The sequence below is a fragment of the Desmodus rotundus genome, chromosome 7 (assembly GCF_022682495.2).
Source record: "Desmodus rotundus isolate HL8 chromosome 7, HLdesRot8A.1, whole genome shotgun sequence".
NCBI classification, from domain to species: domain Eukaryota; kingdom Metazoa; phylum Chordata; class Mammalia; order Chiroptera; family Phyllostomidae; genus Desmodus; species Desmodus rotundus.
In genome coordinates, this window is record NC_071393.1 from 98,069,209 (window position 1) to 98,095,294 (window position 26,086).

A 26,086-nucleotide genomic window follows, 5' to 3' on the forward strand; every position below is an offset into this window, starting at 1 on the left:
AAGCCCATTTTTAGTAGGCAAGTGAGAATCTTCAGCAATGAAAACCTCTTGGTTAAAGAATAGTATTACAACGAGAATGGGTCTCATGGACTAGTACTCAGGGTATGATTACTGGCTGGGACGTCTCCATGTATGTATGCATCGAAGACTGCAAGCCTTTGGAAAGTATGGGTTACTATAGAAAGTGTCCCGATAAGAGTTAGATTTTGGCCTGAGTTTAAAGGGCTGCAGGGGATGATGTGGAGAATTTGAGGCAAAGACCACAAAATGAAAGAAGATAACCATCTAAATAAGTCATGCAGAAGCTAGGGAGAAGATGAGGTTAGGTGTTTATTAGTAGGGAAGATTTGGGAGAAAGAACCGCATCCTAGTAAAAGTAGGACTTGATTATTCATGGAAATGAAATCCAGGCTAATCTTGGCTCCAGGTAGGGCTGGATCCAGGGCTCACATGGTGCGGCATAGAACGGTCCCTGCCTCCACCTGGTAGTCAGATTCTCTCTTAAGTGGGGAGCAAGACACATTTTTTCAGCTCAGTGACCAGCCAGGGCGTCTTTTTTGAGAAATCAAATTTCAAAGAGGCCTTCAACCAACCTGGATCATAGGTCCAACTTTCTTCAGTCACTGTGGCCTTGGAAGAAATGGGGAGTGCCAGGGGGGGGTCCACTGATGGAACCACCTGGGCGGGTTCTCCACCACCAAGAGTTTTGTTTGCTCCCAGCAGACAGGGCAAAATATGCTGAGCAGGCAAGAGGAACATAGCCACAGCAGGTGTTGCTCTGCCTAACCTCCCACACCATCTGCCAGTACCCCTTAGGCGGACGTAGTTTCTGTTTCAGCTTGACACCAGCCCCCTGAGCCAACAGAAACCCGTGAGGCAATTGTGGAGTCGTATGCTCACACAAGTTCCTGGAAAACTCATCTTACAGCAGATAGTTCTCAAGAGGACTAAGTGTAGCTTTTTCCGCCCATTTCCCCCGCCCACAGAGCACCGCTCAGGCTGCATCGCTAGAGCTCCAGTCTCCAGCTCAGCCGGCGGCGCCGGTGTAGTCTCCTCCCAACCGCCACCATGGTCCTCATCAGCCATAATGAGACTTTCTCCGATAGCTACAAGATCCGGGACATCGCAGATGGGCTGTGTTTGGAGGTAGAGGGGAAGATGGTCAGCAGGACAGAGGTACCATTGACGACTCGCCTCTTGGTGGAAATACCTCCGTGGAAGGCCCCGAGGACAAAGCACACTAATCGCTGGTGTTGATATTGTCGTGAATCATAATTTGCAGCAAACCAGCTTCATAAAAGCAGCATACAAGAAGTACATCAAAGATCGCACGACATCAATCAAAGGAAACTTGAAGAACAGAGACCAGAAAGAGCAAAGCCTTTTATGGCAGGGGCTGCAGAACAAATCAAGCACATCCTCGCTAATTTCAAGACCTACAGTTCTATGTGGGTGTCAACGTGAATCCAGATGGCATGGTTGCTCTGCTGGACAACTGTGAGGACAGTGTGACCCTGTATATAATTTTCTTTAAGGATGGTATAGAAATAGAAAAATGTTAACAAATTTGGCAGTTTGGATCTCTCATAACTGGTGCTTTCATCCACACACTGGACTAGGACAATGGGGCTGATGTTATCTTGAGCTCTTCATTTATTTTTACTCTGATTTATTTGGAGTGGAGGCATTGTTTTTAAGAAAAAAAACATATCATGTAAGTTGTCTAAGAATAAAATGCATTTAAATTAAAAAAAAAAAGAGGACTAAGTGTAGGTAGTTCTTTTGTTCCCAGGAATTTGGGGCTATGACAGAACCCACTGAATACCAGGCCAGTAGAACGAAGAGTGGAATGAGGGTATTGCTCAAGTGGTATGAAATGAATGCAGCCACTGGGACCCTGGGATGGGCTGCAGGTGGGATCCCAGTGCTGAGTAGGTCACAGGAAAAGAGTTGTGAGTTAACTCGGGGAAAACGCTGACCCACTAGTACTGAGTTACATGTACAGCTCCCTTGCCAGTATCTTTTCCATGTACCATACGTGGTCTTCAGTTCAATGGGATATCACTATTTGTGCTTAGCAGGAAAATCTCATGAATATTTTTAGAGAATTATTTATTGACCTAAAGAATTAGCACACATCCTGTGCTTGACATGCATGCTTCAAAAACTTCTGTGTGAGGAGGCATGTGGGACTGGGGCAAGAACCAGTGGAGAGAATGAGCACAGATTACTAGAATGCTTTAGAAATCCTCCCTTGCTTCAGATAAGTGGCTAATTAAATTTGGGGTTGGCTACTGGAAAAGTGCCAATTATGGAAACGAGCATCTGTTGATCACACTTTGCTGCGGATGCTTGGCTCCTTACTAGAGCTGTGTTGGAAGGAAAGCAGGGCACGGCTGCTAGCACCAGACAAGCAGGCAGGGTAGGAGGAGTGATTCATCATATTTACTCTCAGCCTTTCGTCTTGTAACAAGATTAATTCAGTAGAACTCAACGTGCAGAGAAAAGTGGACCACTTAACTGTTTTAGATTCAGGCTTAGGCACAGCAGGTGGGTTTTCCAAGTTGCCTCATCTGACGTTTCCTAGAAATGTAAGCTAACATTTTTTCATTTTTTGGCAACTGGAAAATTATATTTGAGCATTCTACAAGTCAGTTGGCAGGACTGGGAATTTCAAACTCTTAACTATCTCTCTTGAGCCTGAGCTCGATTTTGTCAAGTGATTTTTAACTGTGAGACCATCTTTTTTTAGATCTGAAAATTGACTCAGAAAAGTTATTTGCCAAAGGTCACACATTAGAGCTGGGAATTGATGAATATTCTTTAAATCCAGTTCTTTTATATCTTGGAGTCACTTATAATAAGTGACTTTAATTTATGAAGTGTGCGATTTTGTTTAACACATGGGCTAAGTGAAGATTTTTGATATCCCTCTTCTCCTGGCTTCTTCCCTTGGTACTTGCAGGGTTTGCTTACTGTGGTGTCTGTCTTACCGTAAGTGAGCACGGAGAGCTGCAAATCACATTTGCTCTTCCAGAGGCAAACTTTCCTGCTGTGCTGGGCAGATCCCACAGGCAAATCCACCTCGCCAACAGTGATATCATATTCCGGGTAATGATGTCCTTTGATCATTTCAATTGGAAATGGTAGGACTAAGCAAATTAAGTCCAAGCAAGCACCATCAGTTAATGACTTCTTAATTGTCAGACATGTCTGATCCTTACTCGTTGACTCTCAGACACCACTTTAATTCACTATTTTAATATATTTTTATACACCTTTGGGGTTTCTCTATTCAATAATATTTTAGATCATTCTTTGGTTTTCTTTTTATGGATGTCACAGATTTCCCCCATATTCCTCTGTACCTTTGGGGTTATTTAATGTAAAAGTAATCTTTTCTTGTTTAGAGAATTTCTGATATTTGAAAATACCTCTTGGGTTGATAAAATGCAGGCATTTTCTGGATGTGTGGGTTTGAGAAGAAGAGGTGGATCAGAGAATGAGTTTTGATTTAGACTGCTTTATTTAGGTGCCTGTAGTATACCCAGGTGGGTATGGCCAATATGCACTTTGAAATAGTTTGGAACTCAGAAGAGAATTTAGGGATAAAGATAGATCTTTGGAATTATCAGTTTATAAGTTATATGTGAAACCATGAGAACAGATGTAAATATCCAAGGGAGAAAACAGAAGTTGAGAAAGGCAAGTATTAAGGACAGTCGGGTGAGGTATGAGTGACTGGTGAGAGAGAAGAAGACACTAGATTCAAAAAGATTGGCAGGTGAGAAGGTGAGAAGTAGAACTGAGAGGCTTTTCAAGATGAAGGGTGTTGACCGTGTTTCTTAAGCCAAAGAGGAAAAGGGGGAATTCGTGTCAAGAAAGAAATTAAAGAAAGAGGAGAATGGGGCCTATTGATGACTTGAGGTTTCGGGGTGGTGAGGGTAGTCCCAGGGGCTCCATGGTAAGTCTTGGAAGGGGTCCACATCCCTTCAGCTAGAGGGAAGGGCATGACTGAAAGTATAAGTTAAGAAGTAGAAAGGAGAGTAATTGTGGGCATTATCAGTCCTGATGCCCTTTCCCTTCTCAATGAAGCAGGAGGCTGAGCACGAAAGGAACACTGGTGGAGTTTGGGAGGTCTTTATAAACGACAATATATTATGCACCTAGACTCTGTGGAACTCAGAGAATACATTTCCATTTTGAAATATAAGGCATTTTTCACTTCCTTCTGAAGCCTGAAACGTCATGATCAAAAGCCAATGGCTTACACCAAAAGCCATGGAACTATGAGGGTCTCCACCACTGCTTATTAAACTCATGCTGGGAGTTTCTGACCAGCTGAAGGCTTGTCTTCAAACGTGGAACTTGATCTAATATAGCAAATCTATGCACCTCTGATAGATGTAAAGATCGATGGCTAAGTAATTTATGCCTTAACTAATCTGACAAACTGACTCAGTCTTTAAGAATGTTATATCTTCTTTGGAGATCGAGTAAAACCTCCTTGGGGCAGGGAGGTCCCCTGAGAAATGTTAGTGTTCCTGAAGTAATAATAGGCTAGAAAGCCTTTTATTACAGGATGAATGTGACAGCTAAGAAATGGAAAGAAATAGATGTGAGTTATACAAAGTCCCCATTCCATGACCTTCAGTCAATGTCAATCATATTTAGGAAAATGTGAGGAGTTTCAATATCATATAGTTCATTTACAGTTTATATAATAGTTATAAATGCTATAACTTTGGCTTCGCATCTGGTGAAAATGAGACAAATACACAGTTTCACTTTCTTCCTTTGTTTTAATGTTTCTACTGCTACAAGAGGCAGAAACACCTTCTTTCTCAGAGTGATCAGCCGTGGGAGAAGGACCAAGGAAGGGGAGGAGATAAAGGCTTTTGCATCTCAGTGGAGCCCTTAGAATTTTAAAATTTCTTCTGTTTTCTTTGGGACTTCTTACCTTTGCCACAGGTTTCCCATTGCAGAGCCTAATTTGGAGGACGCCCAGAGCAGGCTTATCCCACGCATCCCCAGAATTCAGCAGAAGCTTGCCTGTTCTTGTCCAGGCTTCACACTGCACCTCAGGATAGGCACTAAGTAGCTTTCAAAACCTCGGGTATGGCCGGCCAGAACCTGTTTATTCTTGGCCAGTGGCCAACTTGGAGGCCAGTGGTGCCGTGGCTCTCAAGGTCCTGCTAATTGGCACATTCGTTACACACTGGTTGGGAACGGTGGACAGCCTGGGGGGACTTTGCCCTTCCTTTGGCCAAACTAGCAACACATGACCCTTAAATATGGAGCAAACTAAGTGAAAAAATTAAGGAAAATTAGAACCAGAAGCATTGGAAAGATTTTGCCTTTATGTAAAATTTCCCAACATTTTCTTCTTAAAAGAAAATTGGCTAATAAACATTTACTAAGCATTGGTCACTTATGGCTCATAAAACTTTCTAAGGCTCAGTGGCACTCGCTATTGCACAGCTGTGGGTTTCAATGTGCCCTTAGACCTCATTTAGTTTCTCCTTTTCGGGAGCATGTGTACACGTCATGTCCTGGAGACCAAGGGACCTCTAGAAAATAGGAGATTCTTTTGTCAGACACGTATCCTGAGGCTTTTTCCATCCAGTGCTGCCAGATGCGAGAGAGGCCTTCTTGCCCGCCTCAGAAGGAACGCAGGCTCTGCCTGCTCACTGTGTCCCTCGCTCAAAGCTCGCAAAGCAGCGAGGGGCAGCTGTAGATGTGGGAGTGATGTGCCCCCGCCATTGTCAGGATCTCTTGGACGTATTCCTCCTGTGCACGTGAACGGATTTGGAGACAGTCTGTGAGGACCTTTTTTTTCCTGTTTTTAATGAGTGTTCTTCGTTTTCTACTGAATCCTCAAATACAGCCTGTATCTTATTTGTGGTTGGGTATATCAAGAATAGTGTTTTCCTGCTTCTGAAGAGCTTAAAAAATAGGCCATATTCCTATTTTTCTGAGAATTTCATTCTGCTTGCAAGTAAGGAGATAAAAATAGCCTTCTCAACCTATGGTCCTTAAGTTTATTTTCCCTCTTCACTATACCAGGAAGTCAACAGCACTCAAGTACATTCAGGGTGGAGGTAAGAAGTGAGGAGTGAGAAGTGAAGTGAAGAGGTTGTTCTGCACTTAGAGGCCTGGTGAGTGTTTCAGTCCCAGAGCCCGGGAGTTGCTGCAGTAATCTAAAATCAACAGAAGAAGCAATCCAGGGCCAGTGAGCAGGGCAAAGTACACAGCAGGACTCAGAGTCAGGGCTTACAAATTGATCTGAGAGTGAAATTATGAGCCTGCATAAAGCTTTTACAGGGCTTGATTCCAGGAACTAAGGTGACTACATTTCCAAGGTAGTTAATTTAAAGCTGGAGCTTTCAGAACTTTAACAGCCTTTTGTTTTCCATGAGTGGTTGTGAACATGGTGGGCATTTGTCTGGCTGGTTTGTGTTCTGTTCAGCATCCCCCTTTCATCTGTAGGGAATTCCCCACTGCATGTGGTATTGGGGAGGTTATTGGACCAGGGGTGATTGCCCTCTCCCTACTCCAGACATCCAGTGTTTGGTGCAAGACTCAGGCTCGTCCCTCCTCTCTGGGCCTTTGAATTCAAGGGAGTGAAACAAATATTGAAGAATATTTCAGAAGCCACTTATGTTGCCAGTGTCACCCTGTGGGCAGCAGTGGGGTACCAGCAGGGGCAGATTGTCCTGTGGCATGACCTTGACTATGATGCTTACTGCCCATTCTCTCTTGGTTTCCAGCCCTCCCATCCAATCTGTGAACTAGTCAGTATCTTTCTAATACATTCCAGTTTAGATAAAATTAGCCAAGGCTGGCTTCTGTTGCTTGCGACCAAGAATTAGATTGGGCCACCTGAAGTTTCTGTCCTCAAATCTAAAGAGGTGTTTCCAGTACTTTTGGTTGGTCTCTGTTTGGAATCTGGACGCAAACATGAGAGGAGCTAGCATGTTCCCAAAATGGACACAACCAACGATGGAAAAAAATTTCATTGAGTATGGGTTCTAAATAGTCAACAATTGCTGGTGGGAATCCCAGGCCACAGACCTAGGTGGCAAGAGATACTAAGTTTTTCATGTGTATAAATCAACCTAGCTTCAACTTCATCTTTTCCTACACAGCAAGAAGGAAATATATTCCCAAGTATACTTGACTGGCCCCAAAGCCCCCTCACCACAAGGGTTGTTTGGAAGCCCAGGGTCTCAAAGTGTCAAGATATGGGAGAGGCCCTCTGGTCACCAGTCATTGGACTGTCTTAGTGACTGCTGAGTCACCCATTGTCCTGGCTAGTGCAGTCCCTTTAAGCCTATAGGCTGTCTGCTCCCCTGTGGCACTGTAAGCATGGGAATCTTTGGCGAGGCTACTGACTACAGTCTTATCTCCCTTGGTGTACCACAGAGATAAACTTTTGAAGATTTGGTTACCTCCTTAGGGCACTATTAAGGAGATGGCTCTTGTCACTAAAGCTTCAGGATCCCAGAGAACTCTGTCCCTCTTTCCTGTCTCTAAGAATCTTTTAGCGTGATGAACATCCCACTTTCCTCATGTTTCCCTTACAAACCCCCACGCCCAGATTCTGAAGAAAAAAAAAAAAAAAAGAAGGAGGAAGCTGTCTCACGGGCAAATTGTGCTTTCTGCTCTGCCACAAACCTCCTTGGAAACAAGGAGGCCCAGAACCTATCAAAAGGGCGGTGGGTAGGGTAGGAGGAATAAAAACAAATTAATAGATTTTAAAGTTTTGCCAATAAAATGTAAGATTAATGAGGGGAAGATAAAATACAAGTGTGAAAGTCTGTGGGCTGCCTAGTAGAAGGATTAATTGTATTTGGTGTCATTATCTTCTGTGATTCCTTAAACTTCATAAAAGATGCAATCTATTTGGGTATGAATAATGTCACTCCCTCCTTTCACACCCTAACTTTTTAGAGTCAGGAATGAGGAGTGTTTCTTGTCTACATTCTGGAAAACAAGTCAGCGTTTCTAACTCTAATTAATATGGGACTTCTACTCTAGCTAGGAACAAATATTTGTGTTATAAGTGAAATAGCACATAATCCACAATCAAGCTTCTTACTGAGTCCCATGTTCCAGCTGTTCCTTTGAATAGAATCCACTTCAATCTTGGGTAGTAAGGTGGCCTAGGTGACATATCTCTGCCAGCAGGTAAGCCTAATAATTCACTGATACCTTTAAGATAAGCATTTGCCAAAATTTTAAAGTTCATTTTATACGCTGATTCCAAGAAGCAAAGAACCCACATTTTGGGAATTTACAGGTCTAGTTTATTCCACATGTATGAAACCTGGATCCTGGTAAAACTGATGAGTCACTAGGAAGTAGGTGGGGGAGCAAATCTTCATAAAATCATAACTACTACTACGTTCAAGTCACAGAACTGATTCAGACGGGCTTAAACCATAGCAGGATTTATGTTCCATTTAACAAGGCCAGAGGTAGCTTAGGTCTAGGGCTGGTCAATCCAAGGGCTCAGTGACATCATAGAAGACCCACATTTGGTCCTTCATTCCCCTCTACTACCCTCTATGTGTTGGCTCCTCCCCTTATGGTCCCAAGACAGCTAAAGCACTTGTAACCATCAAGATTTCCAGAGTGAGCCCTCATTGGTGTGGCTCAGTTGGTTGGGTGTTGACCTGCAAAGCGAAAGGCCGCCAGTTCGATTCCTGGTCAGGCACGGCCCAGGTTGCAGGTTCATTCCCTAGATGGGGCACGCACTGATTGATGTTTCTCTCCCTCTTTCTCCCTCCCTTGCCCTCTCGCTAAAAAATAAATAAATAAAATCTTTTTTTAAAAAAAAGGATTTCCAGAGTGAGAGGAAAAGAATGGTTTCTTCTTGCTTATCTTTTCTTAATAGCAAGAGAATTTCTCCCAGAACTATGCCTCACCCCAGAAGATTTCTTCTCTTGTTTCATTGGCTGGAATTGAATCAAGACCACTCCCTTGGGTCTTAAACCCAGGTGCCCTTTGCACAGCACATGGCCATGGGAACTGTATCTCTCTTTTCCCAAGGAAAGAAGGGGTAAATTTAGACAGGCAACAAGCGGTGTATATCATGCCAATTTATACTCTATGAGCTTATAAGTGGCTTATAAGTGTCTTTTATACATTTCTGTTCCTGTGTTTCTTGAGGCCCTCTCCACATGCCCTGTGCTTGGGGTTACCCCAACTGCCACCGTCCCTTCCCTAATGACTTCAAGTGTCTTCTCTCTCCAAACCCACATACCCCACTGACAAGACTGACAGAGAGCTCAGAATTCTGTTCTCTTATTCACTTAATATATATTTATTGATTGTCTACCATATGTCAGTCTGGCAGAGTGCTAAGTGCTAAGGATACAAAGGTACTTAAAGCCCAGCTTCTGCCCTCAAGGAATTTGTGGAGGAAATCAGTAAATAGGCAAACCATCTAGTATGAGGATTGTTACAGAAACCACATTGTAAGTAGGGAGTAAGAGAACTATTGATAATGTGGTTCAGGGGCATTGTGGGAAAAATGAGTATTTGCAAGGTGGATTGGGAACCAAGCCACATTGCTGATGTTTTCCAATTACTGGCTTAAAAATGAATTTTTGAAGAATAATCAATTTACAAATTAGGAGCCATATAAAGTGTTCCATATTAAGAGGAAAGCATGAGGGGAGGGAGTTAAATTCTCCAGCTTTTCAAAGCAGTTGATGACTTTGTCCTTTACTTGTCTTATTAGAAACATCTCTTGTATAGATTTTAATTAGCAGTAAATATATGATGTTAAAGTGTATTCTAACTGCTGAATGTTTCTTGTGAATTTTCATGAAGTTTCAGAAGAAACAAAATATTTTAGGATGAGCCCCTTAGTGATTGGTCTTTCTTATTCAAGGTCATTTTCATGTTTTTCAGAGAGTTGTTTCAGGAGCTAGAGAGATGTTATGTGATTTGAGGCTCCTGCTTCAGGAGAATCATCTTGAATTCCCAGATGGCTTTCTTAGCTCCCCTTCAGACTCATCCAGTCACTGTCTCCACAACTTAGTCCTTTGCTCTTTGCTATTCTCTGTACACACCCTCTCCCTTGGAGATGGCATCTGCTTATGCAATTCTCCTGTCAAAACCATGTGAATTATGCCCAAATTTACACTTTGGTTCTCTCTCTCTTCCATGTGCTAAATCACATTTCCATATGACTGATGGATATTTCCATTACTAGCAACATTGGGTATGTTGCTAGTAATTTAAACTTAGTACACTTAAAGTCATCATACCCTCTTCCATCATCTCTAGTTCTATTCTTAATATTTATTTATTCAAGGCAAATCAGTTCAAGTCCCACCTTCCCTACAATGTATCACGTGCCAGTTATGGGACTTGAGCTATAGTAGACCAGCGTATAGAGTGGTAAGCATAGAGCTAGGTGATGATGTATCAGACAATGAGTGACAAATCATTTCAATCATCTTGCTAAAACTGACTTCTCATTTCTGATCTTCTAACACTTTCATTGTCTATATAATATAGATACAGCAATAACAATGGCTTACTTTGAAGAGAATTTGCTATGTGCAGGGTGCTATTGTAAGTGCTTAACACACAATAAATCATTTAATCTTCACAACGACCCTGTGAGATTTTAGCATGGTCTCCTCTACCATGTTTTACAGAAGATGAAACAAAGGCTGAGTGAAGTCAAGCAACTCACCCGGGATTACAGAGCTAGTGAGTGATGAGTTTGCTCCATGAAAGCCAAAAAAATAAAATTATAACAAATTCTATTTGGGGTAAAATTAAGTATTTAAACTCAATGTTTTAAACACCTACTTTATAATTTTCAATGTTTTTTAAAAATTTTTATTGTTATTCAATTACAGTTGTCCGCTTTTTCTCCCCATTTATCAACCACATTAATGTCCTGGGAAAAAATCAACCATTAAAACATACACTGAACCATGTACAAAGGGACGTACATTTTTCCTTTGGCTTTGGGCTCCAATATGACCTGGCACAGCATTGTTGGAACCCATCTTTATTTGAACTTTTGCTATTCTGCACATCAGAGTTCTTGCATTAATTTGATTTTTTAAAATATTGCATTAAATTTTGTGCTGGAAGTGAGTGCCTTTCTCTAATCTTGTCCTTGAGTGGTAGTGCTAGGATTCAAACTAAAGCCATCTGGCTCCAAGTCTGTGCTCCTGACCATCACACAACTCCTGTCCTGGAATCCGTGATTTTTGTACCTATATCTATGTATCACTGCTCTTTCCAATTCAACTAAAAATGCCTCGAGGGCATAGACCATTTATTACACTGCCTTCTTTAGTCCCAAAGCATCTAGCATAGTGTTCGTTCAGTACACAAGGATGTTTGATAAAGTTTGGCTGAAAGGAATCAAGAGAAACTTTTCTAATGGGCTGAAATTTACCATCACCACCAGCTACTGTTACCACAACTTGTAGTTTTGCTTTTTCTTTTTTACTGCAATTCTCCTCTTATGTATTGCATTTTAATATTATAAAAATAATTAACTGAACAGTCTATCTCATATAAAGGTAGTGAATGAACACAATAATAACATTATGCAAATAAAATGCTTTCTTCAAACCAGTGTTTTCTTTTTAGTGCAACTTGTTTTGAATTTTTCAGATACACACACACACACACACATATACATACATACATACATACATACTTTGGGAAGAAAACCTACAAGTTTAGTTTTGTGAGTGAACAGATCAGTGTAGTACAGAGAAGGTACAATGTTCATCGACATCGCGGCCAGCTCTTTAGTTACAATGTGGTAGCTTCTGAAGGCACAGCAGTTCTGTGGGGTCATGCTTTCCTACAAACCTGAGCTTCACCTCCTACACTCTGCTCTGCAACCCTCTTCACCTGTGGGTGTGCCCATGTCAGCGTGGTAACATCATGCCTGGTTGGTTATATTTTCTCCAGCACTACTTCCGGGAATTACAGCAACGGATGAGTATTTTCTCTCCTGCCACTGAGTGACCAGAAACGGGGCTTTTTGGAGGTGGGATCAATGATGAATACAACAATTTCTTCAGGGTGCGTTACATAAAACCCCTTGAGAGCTCTCCTCAGGGTGGGAGTCTTGAAGACAAAGGGAAGAAAATGTATGGCACCAGGGCATTGTCATAACAGGTGACTTCTGGGGGGCTCCTCTTGCGAGCGTTGTCGCTGTCAAAGGGCCCCACACCCTTCCTGCCAGTCTGCTCCTGGGCTGGCTTGGAAAAGATACAAATCATGTTAACTTGTTTGTCTGTATGTTAAAATTCTCTGAGCAGGTTTGAGCTTCTCTTGTATTTTATTTTGGAGTATTGTATACTTACTAGTTTATTGATTCATTTTACAAAGAGCTTTTAAAGAATAGAGCCAAATTATCACCTGCTTGAAAGCTGGGGTTCATACTGATACTTCCTGATGCTCCTGGGTTCTGAAGGTAATAAAATACTGTACTCAGACTAATTTGGAAACCATATTGTTATTCGATGTAGTGTGAAGCATTGTGTAATCACCAAAACTCCACAGCTATTATAATTTGCCCAAGCTTTATCTCACCATGAAAAAATGAGGTGTAAGGAGAACTGAATGGGATTGTTAATTTGCTCTAAAGACAGTTTTGCTGAACATCCTTCTTCCCAAAAGATTTGTTCACTGAAAATCCTGCTCTGTCCCTGGTGCAAATACAACTTCATGTATTTGGGGGGAAGAAGAAACACTCCTGGAGAACATAGTATTTTCTCGATGCTGCTGGTAGCAACTCCAGGGCTCCTCTCTCTGCATCCCCTAGACCACCATCGAAAATAATGGGGTGGCAAAAATTTTACAGTTTAACTAACACTCATATCCCTTGTAACTTCAATTTTAATAATTCAAGCAAAGAGTGTTTAGTAGATCATCTGAGTTATAGCAAACTGATAAGAGACAGTCTCCAAATATATGAAGGAGAGTAGCAAGAACAGTCGTACAAAGTGAGAAAAAAGGTTGCAAAGTGTGGACAGCGGCAGGCCCCGGGCCTAAGTCCTGGTGCTGTGTGTTCCCTCTGTGAGTGTCACCAGGGAAGGGAGGAACGTTTTGAAAATAAGATGGCCAGAACCTCAGCAGGGGTCAGCCAGGCTCAGACCAGGGCACAGCAGAGGTCCACGTAGCAGAGTATCTTACTACTCCTCCTGGACAAGGCCAGTTCTATGTACAGTGGCAGGGTGCTTAAATTTAAAGACAAGAGGGTTTGAAGTTGACCTCTAGTCTTAGATTTCGATGTCAAAAGGTTAAGAAAGTAATAAATGGGGAGGTCTGGAAGGATATGATTCAAGAAACACGAAATGAGAGCCTGTCATGGGGCAGGTGCTGACATGGGGCTGGAGACAGAGACACGATCAGACACAATGCTGTCCTCACGGAGCTGTGATCTATCTGTCCAGGATCACGTGTCTTACATACCAGCCTACCACAGGTTTCCAAGACTGCGTGGTGTTCGATGAATTGCAAGCACTCTTTCAGAACCACATGCTAATGTGGATCGGAACTTTACCTAGAAAGGTCTGCAGTGATAGGACTCCCTTTTCATCCCCTACTTCAGTGTATTGCCTACACTTCAGACAACCTCTGTACCCATCTTCCCCATCTTCCACACAGTGTTTCTTCATCACCTGCCGTGACTTTTCTCCTGCTGAGCTCTGCTCTGCCATACGTTTGCCTCCCAAGAGAGCTCATTATAAGCCTCTATTTTTGTGCCTACTTACAATGAAAGCTTGTGTCACATGACTATACACAAATTTCAAAGGTTATAATTCCAGATCAGTGATGGAGCAGTGCTCTTGGATATGTTCACCATCCAAGTGATGGTTCAGGGAAGTTGAGATAGGTCTGGTCGGGTTAGCGCTGGCCAAGTGGATGCCCCATACATGTTTATTGACCATAACCAGCACGATGATGATGAATAGTGCAAGTTTAGTTGGGACATTTCTATTTATAAAGAGGCAGAGGGATCTCTGTGTTCATGAAGATCAGAGCTTAGGCTACAGCATTCTGGGAGGTAAATGCACTTTGCAAGGCCATGGAGTTTTTCAGTCACCCTTCTCTACCTTGAGAAATAATGTTTCTGATCTAACAGTAGCTGAGGATATTTGAACATTGGGTCTTAAGTTTTGGATTCTTAATCACAGCCTTTCTTGTTAAGGTTATAGCCTCTTTTAGGCCTTTAGTCTCTGAGCCAGTTCTAAATGGCTGGGATGCTGTTATCACAGCCTCTTCTCAATTTCACAGGAATGAGGTGAAAGGTGGGGGAAAAGTAGAAATAGGAACAGTGTAAATGTTGATTTACCTACACCTTGTATTTGGAAAAGGCAACTCAGATCTTCCAAATTGTCTTTTATCATCTCTTCAAGGCTGAGAGCTCTGTAGAAATACCCCTCCCCTTAACACAAAACAAACAAAAACTCTGTTCAGAGCTTCCATGCACTTTTGTGTTTAAAGATGGGCATGTCTGTGGGACTAAAAGTCTTCAAGCCTCACTGCTTGAAGATCCCTAGCTGCTGCAAGATTCTAAAAACCTTTGTATCACTGAAAACCTTCCTCTGTCTTCCTTCCATTTTGGAGCACGGAACAGCATTTTATCAGATGGACAGCAGGGGAGTGTTTTACCTGCTTGACTTGTTCTCACTATTTTATTCAGGTCTCACTCCATGTTTCAACACCTCGCTGGGTGTGGGAGGTGTGACTCATCAGGTGAGAGGGTATGAGCTGTGTGCCCATCCAGGGTGTTGCAGGGTGACTGAGGAACTCCGCATTCCTGCCTGGCGCCATTTTGTTTCTTCTCTTGTTCCTTCTCTTAGATATTCACTTGGCTGCTGCTCCCAAGGAGAACCAGTCAGTTGAGTGTTCAAATATTAAGTCAATTCCTCTTTCTGCACAAGTAGCCAAACAAGTTTCTTACTGGAAACATGGACTAGTGCCTGAGGAAAGCTGGGGGTGAGGAGAAGAAAGACTAAGTTTCAGAAGCAAAGGAACCTGTAGGAAATTTTTTTTCCTGCCTAATTACAAGTCTGATGACACTTTTTCATTGTCTGTGATCTTTGTGCATAAGCAGATTAAGAAAATATTTTAGTGAGAGAAACCTCACATTAATTTGTGCCAAGAAGCTTCCTCTTTCTGCTCACAGCACCATCCACTTGGCCCAGAGCTCAGAGAGGGACCTGGCCCCTGGCCATCTGATTCCCCTGCATGGCATTTTGCACAGAATACCTCTTCCTCTCACTCTTTCAGACTGAGGGCTTGTGCCGAACTCTAGTGGTTGCAGACCTGCTACAACTGTGGGAAGAAGCTAGTTGAATGGGAGCTGCTACAGTCAGGTGAAGCTGCACACAAGCGTACCCTGGTTCCTCCTGTGGGCAAAGTGATTGTAGGGAAGTAACCTCACAGGGTGATCTGATCATAAATTCCTAACTGGGCAGGTCATGGTGGACAGTCACGCCCCAGGCACATAAATGAAGAACCCACAGCTAACATCATACTCAATGATGAAAGACTGAAAGCTTTTCTCCTAAGATCAGGAACAAAACAAGGGTACCCACTTCTTTCCAACATAATATTAGAAGTTCTAGCCAGCATGATTAAGCATTAGAAAGAAATAAAAGGCATCCAAAGTGGGAAGGAAAAAGTAACATTATTTCTGTTCACAGATGACATAATCTTCTATGTAGAAAATCCTAAGGATTTCACACACTTGTGTGTACACACACCACAGCTAGAGCTGATAAACTTAGTAGCCACAGGATACAAACTGACACACAAATGTCAATTATATTTCTATACACTAGCAATAAAAAAATCTGAAAAGGAAATTAAGAAAATAATTCCACTTACCATGGTATTAAAAAAGAATAAATGCTTGAGAATAATTTTTTGAAACTATTTTATTTATCTATTTTTAGAGAGAGGAGAAGGGAGGGAGAAAGAGGAGAAAAACATCGATGTGAGAGAGAAACATGGACTGGTTGCCTCTTGTACATGCCCCAAGGGGGGACCGAACTTGAAACCCAGGCATGTGCCCTGACTGGAAATCGAACTGGTGACCTTTCACTTTGCAGGGCAATGCCCAACAAACTGAGCCACACCAGTCAGGGAAAGAATAAGTTTTTAACCAAGGAGGCTAAAGACTTGTACACTGAAAATTATAAAAGACTGCTGAGAAAAAATATAGAAAATGTAAATAAATGGAAAGACATACTGTGCTCATGTGTTGCAAGACTTAATATTGTTAAGATAAAAATACTACCCAAATTGCTCTACATATTGAATGCAGTGAAAACTAAAACCCCAACAGCACTATTTTTGCAGAATAGAAAAACCCATTCTAAAGTTCATGTGGAATCTCAAAGGACCCTGAGTGGTCAAAAACAATCTTGCAAAAGAACAAAGTTGAAGGTCTCACACTCCCTGATTTAAAAACCTACTACAAAGCTGCAGTAATCAAAGCAGCATGGCACTGGCATGTAGACAGACAAAATAGACTAATGGAATAGAATAGAGAGTCTAGCAGAAAACTCTTGCATATATGATCAAATGCTTTTGATAAAGGTGTCAAGACCATTCAGTGGGGAAAAGACAATATTTTCAACAAATAGGGCTGGAAAAACTGGATATCCATGTTCAAAAGAATGAAATTGGACCTTATACCATATATAAAAACCAACTCAAAATAGAAAAAAGACCTAAACTTAAGAGCTAAACTATAAAATTAGAAGTAAACAAAGGAGAAATTTTTTATGACATTGGATTTGGTATTATTTTTGGATATGACATTGAAAGCAGAGACAAAAAAAAAAGAAAAATTGGGCTTCAACAAAATTAAAAAATTTAGTGCATCAAAAGTCAGTATTCAGAGAGTAAAAAGACAACCCACAGGATGGGAAAAGATATTTGCAAATCACATATTTGATAAAGGATTAATATCCAGAATATATTAAAAATTGATCTAACTCAAAAACAGAAAAACAAAAACAACCTAATTTAAAAATGGGCAAAGAACATAAGTGAGGTCTTCTTGGCTCTTCCAGCCCAGCTCAGGTACCAAATAAATGCAGCTGCATGAGTGACCCCAGCCAACAGAATTATCCCCACTCTACCTTCAGAATTGTGAGAAATAATAAATTGCTGTTGTTTTTTTTTAAATGGGCAAAAAACTTAAATATTTCTTCAAAGAGGATAAACATATAGCCAAAAGCACATGAAAAGATGCCCAACATTATTAGTCATTAGGGAAATCAAAACTACAATGAAATATTGCTTTACAAACCTTTGGATGGCTATTAGAAAGAAAAAGAAAAAAGGAAAACAAACAAAAACTGCCAGAAAATAACAAGAATTGGCAAAGAAGTGGAGAAATTAGAACTCTTGTGCATTGCTGATGAAAATGTAGAATGGTGCAGCTGTTGTGGAAAATAGGTTAGTGCTTCCTCACAAAGTTAAACATAGGATTATCATATGACCCAGAAATTTCTCCTAAAGGAATTGAAAACACGGAACCATGTCATGTTCTTGTAGCTCTGGGAGGGACTTAAAATCCAGAGCTCACCAGAGGCTGAGAAACCAGCTTCTTATCATTGCTTTGATCATCACCACCGCCACCCCCGTTGCTGACAAGAAACCTGGTCTTAGGCCTCAATGGAGAACTTTCTGTGGGATGGAGAAGACATCTCTTTCTTAGTGGTTTGCCTTCTGAGTTTCAGTGGCGCTGGTAAGGAGCCCTCCCCCTCTTAGAACCAGAGTTGCTTTGCATAATTCTGCCTGTTTGAAATCTATCAAGTCTAATGTCTAACACAACATCATGTAGCACTGATAGGAATAAAAAGACTTAGCCAGGTCTGTCTGGAAAATGTCCAGCCATTGTTAATATAATGAGAATGGTTTGTGCAACATCGATATAACCTGGCAGCCAAGGAGAATGGAGTGGAATGCACATGCATGAACAATGATGACTTCATTGTACTAGGCAGGGGGTGGGGGGACAGTAAACGCCATTGAGTGAGCATGTGTACTGTGTGGCCATCACATTCAAAATGACTGAGCGAGTACAGCAACAAATCTGCATCAAATTTTGTGTTAAGCTGGAACATTCCTCCATGGAAACTATGTGACTGATGCAGAACATTATAGCTATGGACAACTGGTGATTGGCAACCTCATCACAACAACGTGCCCACTCATGCATCACGCCTTGTGCAGAGTTTTTTGGTGAAACGTCAAATCACCCAGGTCACTCATCTTCCTTACAGCCCAGATTTGGTGCCCTGCAACTTCTGGCTTTTCCCAAAACTAAAATCACCTTTGAAAGGGAAGACATTTCAGATTGTCAATGAGATTCAAGAAAATATGACAGGGCAGCTGATAGTGATTAGAGAACTGTGTGAGGTCTCGAGGTACCTACTTTGAAGGGGACTGAGGCGTCATTGTCCTATGTACAGTGTTTCTTCTATCCTGTATCTTCTTCAATAAATGTCTCTATTTTTCATAGTACATGGCTGGATATTTTCTGGGAAGACCCTTGTAATGTTTAGAATTACTTAAAAGTTGGTGAAAGAATTCTGAATTTGGGGACTTCTGGTCAAGATGGAGGTATATATAGACAAACTTTTCCTCCTTGCACAACCATAAGAAGGATCACTACTAATCTCAAAATAAATAACACCCAGAACTGCCAGAAAATGAACTGTATGGAAGTCCAACAGCCAAAGATTTAAAGAAGCTATATTCATTTGGACAGGTAGGAGGGGCAGAGATAGGGAGCTCAGGCAGAGAGGACGAGGTGTGGTGGTGGCATGGCAGTGGTGGTGGCTGGCAGAACAGGCAGTCCCACATTCATGTGTGATGGATAAAAATTGGGAGGGATACCTGGGGAGCAAGCGATCCCAGCCTCAGACCAGACCGTGCAGCCCAGATTTCCAGCGCTGGAAAAATAAAGCCTCATAACTTCTGGTGTAAAAACCAGTGGGGATGAGGGCAGCAAAAGAAAATGCTGGTCTCTCAGGAGAGTCCATTTAAAGGGCCTTCATGGTCCTAGAATGTATGGAAACCCACCCACTCTGGGAACCACAATCAGGGCAACACTAGAGGGGTTCCAGTTGCATATGGGAAGTGGGTGAAGTAACTGGAAATGGGGTGAGTGCCAAGCAAGCCTCCAGCAGCTAGGCATTGACATTGTCACCTCTCCGAACTCTCCCACACATATAGAGCCACAAAGCAGTGAAACAGGTTGCCCTGCCCCGGCAATTACCTAAGGCTCCACCCCATACAATGTAACAGGTATGCCAAGACAGGGAGTCAAAGCAGCTGTTCCTAATAAACAAAACAAACATGGTGAGGCTGCCAAATTGAGGAGATAAAGAATTATGGCTCAAAGGAAAAACAGAACACATCCCAGAAAAGGAACTAAACAAAACAGAGATAGCCAACCTATCAGATGCAGAGTTCAAAACACTGGTGATAAGGATGCTCATAGAAATCTTTGAGTAGGGCAAAAGCATAAGGAAGGAAGTGAAAGTTACACTAAGAGAAATAAAGAAAAATCCACAGGGAACCAACAGTGAAGGGCAGGAAAGCTGGGGTTCAGATCAATGATTTGGAACATAAGGAAGAAATAAACAGTCAGCCAGAACAAAATGAAGAAACAAGAACTCAAAAAAATGAGGAGAGAATAAGAAGACTCTGGGACATCTCCAAAAGTGCCAACATCCAAATCATAGGTATGCCAGAAGGAGTAGAGGAAGAGCAAGAAATGGAAAACTTTTTTGAAAAAATAATTAAAGAAAACATTAATTTGGCCAAGGAAATGGACATATAAGTCAATGAAGCACAGAGAGTCCCAAACAAGTTGGACCCAGAAAGGACAATACCAAGACATCATAATTAAATTGCCAAAGGTTAAAGATAAGGAGAGAATCTTAAAAGTAGCAAGAGAAAAGCAGACGGTTACCTACAAAAGAATTCCCAAAAAGACTATCAGCTGATTTCTCAACAGAAACTTTGCAGGCAAGAAGGGGCTGGCAAGAAGTATTCAAAGTCATGAAAAGCAAAGACCAACAACCTAGATTATTATTCTATCCAGCAAAGTTATCATTTAGAATGTAAGGCTAGATAAAGCGCTTCCCAGACAAGGTAAAGCTAAAGGAGTTAGTTCATCACCACCAAGCCCTTGTTAAATTAATTGTTAAAGGGACTTATTTAAGAAAAAGAAGAAGATCAGAACTCTGAACAGTAAAATGACAACAAACCCACAACTATCACCAACTGAATCTAAAAACAAAAACAAACTAAGCAAACAACTAGAACAGGAACAGAATCTTAGATATGGAGATCATTTGGAGGATTATCAGCAGGGAGGGGGAAGGGGTAGAATGGGGCAAAATGTACAAGGATTAAGAAGCATAATTTATAGGTACAAAGTAGACAGGGGGATGTTTGAGAATAGTATGGGAAACAGAGGAACATATGTAAAGGACTCATGGACATAGACAACGGGGTAGGAGGAGGATTGAAGGTGGGAGGTATGGGTGGGTAGGGCAGGGAGAGTAATGGGGAAAAAATGGGGACAACTGTAATTAAGCAACAATAAAAAAAGAATACTATAGCAAATAGAGAAGCCAAAGAACTTATGTGCATGACTCATGGACATGAACTAAGAGGGGGATTGCTGGAGGGAAGGGGGTACTGGGCAGAGGGGGGCAAACGTAGAAATATTGGGACAACTAACAGCATAATCAACAAAATATACTTTAAAAAATCAACCAATGAATGCATGAATAAGGGGAACAATAAATTGATGTTTCTCTCTCTCTCTCTCAAAAAAAAAAAAGAATTCTGAATTTGAAGGTGGAAAATCAACAGTGAACTATAGTACTCTTCCAATTGCTGAGATTTTTCACCAGTTCTACCTCTCTGACTCTAGCATGCTGCCTGATATCCAAATGAAATGTTGGGTCCCCACAGAGTGCTGTGAACATCAGACAACATAATAAGAATTTACTCTCTATGTGAGCCCCAGACTCCCACTGAGGTCATCATATTGTCAGAAGCAGAAGAGGAAAGTCTAATATTCAAATAAAGGAAGGTTATACACCACATCTTTAGGAGAGACAGCAGTTGCATTTGACTTTGGGCCATTGGCAGCAGTCCCCAAAAATATATTTGGATAAAAAGGCAAAGATTAAGTAGTGGCATACCCACTGTACATCTTATGTGAGAATGGGAAGACTTTTCTTATATATGTTAGTGTGTTACACAGCCCTGGGAATATCAGGAAACTGTTAGGTCCATTGCCCATGCATCTTGCAGCTGCAGATAACTACGGTCATAATGCTTGTGGTATACTCTGCTTACCCTATGTGTCCAACTTCTTCGTGATTGCTGCTGAATCAGGGATGCTGTGTTGCTGTGTTGTGCTGCAAAGGGAAGAAGATGACCAGTCATCAGAGAAGTCCTGGGATTGCAGGGCCGACTTCATTCCTTCTCTGCATGTGTTGGAGTGTGCTGAGTTGGAGGTTGCCCTGAAACTGGCATTTGTAGAGGATGATCCCTCTTTGATTCTGACTTTTCTTGTCCAGTCAATCTTACAGAAATCCCAAGTGTCCCTCAAGATACAACTGGACTCAGGGAGCTGGTGTACAGTGTTGGGCCAACCTGGATTTATAAACTTCCGAAAGGTCTTGGATCAGATAAAGAAGATAAGGATAGTCTGGGAAGTTGCTACTGAACAGAAATGCTCTGGAGAATGTGTCCTTTGTATGAAGCATTGCCATGTGGGCAGCCAGCTCCAATTCAAAGGTTCTGGGCCTGCGATGATCTGCACCACCAGTACCTCAAATGCCTCATAAGACCTTTATTAAGCACAATACATCCAGCATTTCGTCCCCTGCTTTGTACCCAAGAAAAAGTTGAATTGGTAGAGTATTCCCTCTGAATTCCGGCTAAAACCCCAATTCCTTTGAAAAATACATTAGAAGCACTTTGCAACACAGTGTTGAAAATCTAGCATTTTTTAAATCATCTGAAAAAGATGTGGTTCCCGAAGAATGTCTTCAGCTCATCAGCAGAGCCATCCAGGTGTTCAGAGAACAGTACATTCTAAACAGCACTTGGCAAAGAAAGCGACTCAGCGGAAGGTCACATTATTATGTGACCAAAAAAAGAAACAACTAGAAGATCTCGAGAGGAGAGGAAAAGTCTATGAAAAATGACTGAGCACCTAGCTGACAAATATGAGGAAGTCAAGAAAAAACAAGAATATATCATGAACAGGATGAATAAAGTACTTCACAGTTTTTATTCTCAGCTCCCAGATCTCTCTGATAGTGAGATAGAAATAAAGAAAGAATTACAGCTAATACCTGCGCCATTTGACATTTGGTCTCTGCCATCAAACAGGTTATTATGAAAAAAAAAGACTATTAGCAGCAAAAGATGGAAAAGGTACTGACTCCTCAAAGACCCACTATTACTCTCAACACCTACTAACCAAAGTTCATCCTGAAGGTGGAGGGCGAACACATAGGAGAAATGCTGAAGCAAGTTAATGATATCTGACATTGTGTAAATTTCTGACACCACCAAGAACACAGTCATGCCTGAAGTTAAACAAGTGAAGGCTTAAATTCATATTGTAAAACAAACAGGTAGCATTACTTAATTTATAAAGAGGCATTTGGATTAAAAAATTGAAACAGGGACTGAAATAGATACTTAAACACCAATGTTTGTAGTGGCGTTATTCACAATAGCCAAAAAGGCAGAAATAACCCAACGTTCTATCAGCAGATGAGTTGATAAACAAAATGTTGTATATGCATAGAATATGATATTATTTAGCTATAAAAAGGAATAAAATTCTAATACATGCTATGACATAGATAAACCTTGAAAAATCGTGCTAAGTGAAATAAGCCAAACACAAAAGGACATATATGTTATGATTCCATTCATATGAGGTATCCAGAAGGTAGAATAGAGGTTACCAGGAGTTTGGGGGAGTTACTGTCTAACAGGTGCAGAATTTCTGTTTGAGACCAGGATAGTGGTGATGACGACACAAATGGTGAATGTACTTAATGGCACAGAATTGCACACTTAAAATGGTTAGCTAAATGGTAAACTTCATATTATAAATATTTTACCACAGTACGAAAATATTTTGAAAAAACATGCACATGCTGCAGTCTTGCTGGAAGACCCGTGGACCTGCATGTGCGGGCTGCTCCTGTGCGGCTGCACCCACCGCAGGTTTTTCAAATAGGAATCCTTCACTGTTCCTGAGTGCCTCTTGCTCAGGAGTAGCTTCAGCTGCTCCAAAACTTGATGGCAGTTTAGATGCACAAGGGAACAAGTGGAAGGCCACACACAGGAAACTGTGGCTTGAATGAAGAAGGATGGAGGAGAGCAGTGTGGGAGAATATGAAAATGACTGAACCGCACAACAAGGAATTCAATCTAGGGAAACAGAGCTTCACCATGGCAACGAATGCCTTTGGCGACATGGCCAGTAAAGAATTCAGGCAGGTGATGAATGGTCTTCAAAACCCAAAGCAGCCCTGGCTGGTGTGGCTCAGTGGATTGAGTGCAGCCTGCAAATCAAAGGGTCGCTGGTTTGATTCCCAATCAGGGCACATGCCTGGGTTGTGGGCCAGGTCCCCAGTAAGGCAACCACACACTGATGTTTCTCTCCCTCTCTCTCTCCCTTCCCTTCCCCTCTGTCTAAAAATAAATAAATAAAATCTTTTTTAAAAAAGCACAAGAAGCTGAAATTCCCCTAACTGTGGACTGGAGAGAGGAAGTCTATGTAACTCCTCTGGAGGGTCGGAGTTACTGTGGTTCTTGGGCTTTTAGTGCAACTGGTGCTCCTGAAAGACAGGGATTCCAGAAAACTGTCCAACTTACTTCACTGAGCGAGCAGGACCTTGTGGGTGGCTCTCGGTCTTAAGGCAACAAGGGCTGCAGTGGTGGCCTAATGAATAACGTCTTCCAGTACATTAAGAGCCACAAGGCCTAGACTCCAAGGAATCCTATCCATCTCATGCAAAGGTTGGATCCTGCAAACACAAGCCTGACAATTCTGTTGCCAATGACAGTAGCTTTGTCGACATTCGTCAGCAGGAGAGGTCCCTCATGAAGGCAGTTGACAACTGTGAGGCCCATCTCTGTTGCTACAGAGGCAAGCTATGGCAGCTTCAGGTTCTATGAACAAGGCATTTATTATGATGCACACTGCAGCAGTGAAGACCTAGATCATGGTGTTCAGGTGGTTTGCTATAGCTTTAAAGGAGCAGAATCAAATGACAATAAATATGGGATTGTCAAGGACAGCTGGGGTATAGCTTGGTGCAAGAATGGCTACGTGAAGATGGCCGAAGACTGGAACAACCACTGTGGAACCGCCACCCAGGCCGGCTATGCTACTGTGCGACATGCTGGTGACCAAAAGGCTTGATTGAGAACAGGATATCCAGAGGAGGAATTTTGTCTTAAAACTGACCACATTTTAGTTCGATCCGTAGCAAGAGCAGAGAGCAGACCTTCCGAGAACCCTGAGCAGCCCCATGGCTGCCGGCCTAGTTATCACCACACGGAGGGGGGGGGGGGGGCTGCAGCTGCCGCAACTGGCCGCAGTCATCATCACTGCAACCTTGATCCGTGAGGCCGAGACCCAGCAGCCGCCTGCATCGCACCCGCCCCACCCCACCCCCACCCCTGGCCCCCAGAACCCCACCCTCTGCGCTGCGGACACCAAGCCTGGTACCACGGGCAGCGTTGCCGGGAGCAGCGGCGGGCAGCCTCACATTGGTGGGGCGAGAAGATCACTGCAAGGAAGATTTTGGGAACACTAAGATGGTTCGATGTAAGAAGCAGATATGGTTTCATCAACAGGAATGACACCAAGGAAGATGTATTTGTCCACCGGACTGCCACAAAGAACAATAACCCCAGGAAGTACCTTCGCAGTGTAGGAGATGGAGAGACTGTGGAGTTGGATGCTGTTGAAGGAGAAAAGGGTGCGGAGGCAGCAAATGGTAGAGGCGCTGGTGGAGTTCCAGTGCAAGGCGGTAAACACGCAGCAGATCGTGACCATTCTAGACACTATCCACGTCGCGGGGGTCCTCCACGCAACTACTAGCAGACTTACCGAAGAGTGAGAGTGGGGAAAAGTATGAGGCATCAGAGAGTCCTCCTGAAGGCCAGGCCCAAGGGCGCCGGCCCCACCGCAGGCGACAGTTCCCACCTTACTACAGGCGGGGACCCTATGGGCAGGACCACAATATTCCAACCCTCCTGTGCAGGGAGAAGAGCTGGAGGGTGCTGATGACCAGGGTACGGGAGGACAAAGTAGACCAGTGAGACGCACATTTTGCTGGGACCCTCCTCCCCAAAGACAGCCTAGGGAGGACGTCAATGAAGAAGATAAGGAAATCAAGGAGCTGAGACCCAAGGACAGCAGCCACCTCAACGGGTAACGGGGACGCCCAGAAAACCCTAAACCACAAGATGTCAAAGAGATAAAAGCAGCTGAGCCACCAGCTGAGAATCTGTCCTCTCCCGAGGCTGAACAGGGCGGGGCTGAGTAAAAGCCGGCTTACCCTCTACCTTCATCCGGTTTAGTCATCCAAGAAGAAATGAATATGAAATTCCAGCAATAAGAAGTGAGCAAAAGATTCGAGCTGAAGACCTTCCGTGCTTGCGTTTTGCCCCGTTGACCGAATGACTAGAACTATCTGCATAATCCATGCAGCTTTTTAATTTTTATTTAAAGCGTCTCTTTTTGGTAATGACAAATGTTTTTTTGTTTTGTTTTGCTTTGTTTTGTTTTTAATGAGCCTGGTTTTTCTCAATACACCTTTAAAGGTTTTTAAACTGTTTCATATCTGGTCAAGTTGAGATTTTTAAGAACGTCATTTTCAATTTGTAATAAAAGTTTACAACTTGATTTTTTCAAAAAGTCAACAAACTGCAAGCACCTGTTAATAAAGGTCTTAAGCGATTGTAAAACAAAATAGAACAAGAACTGGCCACATTT

At 42.3% G+C, this 26,086-nt stretch overlaps 3 pseudogenes; all 3 read left to right on the forward strand.

Moving 5' to 3' along the window:
- Positions 1 to 1,068: 1,068 nt before the first annotated feature.
- LOC112310998 (nuclear pore complex protein Nup88 pseudogene) lies at positions 1,069 to 22,626 on the forward strand (annotated as a pseudogene).
- A 596-nt stretch (positions 22,627 to 23,222) lies between these two features.
- On the forward strand, positions 23,223 to 24,505 carry LOC112310997 (procathepsin L pseudogene; annotated as a pseudogene).
- Positions 24,506 to 24,614: 109 nt separating this feature from the next.
- LOC112310996 (Y-box-binding protein 1 pseudogene) lies at positions 24,615 to 25,637 on the forward strand (annotated as a pseudogene).
- Positions 25,638 to 26,086: the final 449 nt, after the last annotated feature.